The sequence below is a fragment of the Microtus ochrogaster genome, unplaced genomic scaffold (assembly GCF_000317375.1).
Source record: "Microtus ochrogaster isolate Prairie Vole_2 unplaced genomic scaffold, MicOch1.0 UNK31, whole genome shotgun sequence".
Taxonomy (NCBI): domain Eukaryota; kingdom Metazoa; phylum Chordata; class Mammalia; order Rodentia; family Cricetidae; genus Microtus; species Microtus ochrogaster.
Window position 1 is genome coordinate 8,112 of NW_004949129.1, and position 562 is coordinate 8,673.

Below are 562 nucleotides of genomic sequence, written 5' to 3' on the forward strand. Positions count from 1 at the left end.
ACACACCAGTTTCCAGCACACACCGTCCTCAGCATACACCAGTCCCCAGCACACACCCGTCCCCAGCACACACCTGTTCCCAGCACACACCCGTCTCCAGCACACACAGTCCCCAGCACACACCCGTTCCCAGCACACACCCGTCCCCAGCACACACAGTCCCCAGCACACACCCGTCCCCAGCACACACCAGTCCCCAGCACACACCCGTCCCCAGCACACACCTGGTAAACAACAATTGGCTGTGACTCTGGTCCCAGGGGACCTGACACCCTCTTCTGGCCTCTGCGGGTGCCAGGCACATATGTAGTACAAAAGACATACATGCAGACAAAATATCCTTACATACACACACACATACACACACACACACAAACGCTAGTTAAAAATATAATAAGACTGGTCTACAGAGCAAGTTCCAGGACAGGCTCCAAAACTACAGAGAACCCTGTCTTAAAAAAATAAATCAAAAAAAAGAGCAAGTTATAACCATGCCAGGTGTGTGTGTGTGTGTGTGTGTGTGTGTGTGTGAGAGAGAGAGAGAGAGAGAGAGAGAGAGAGA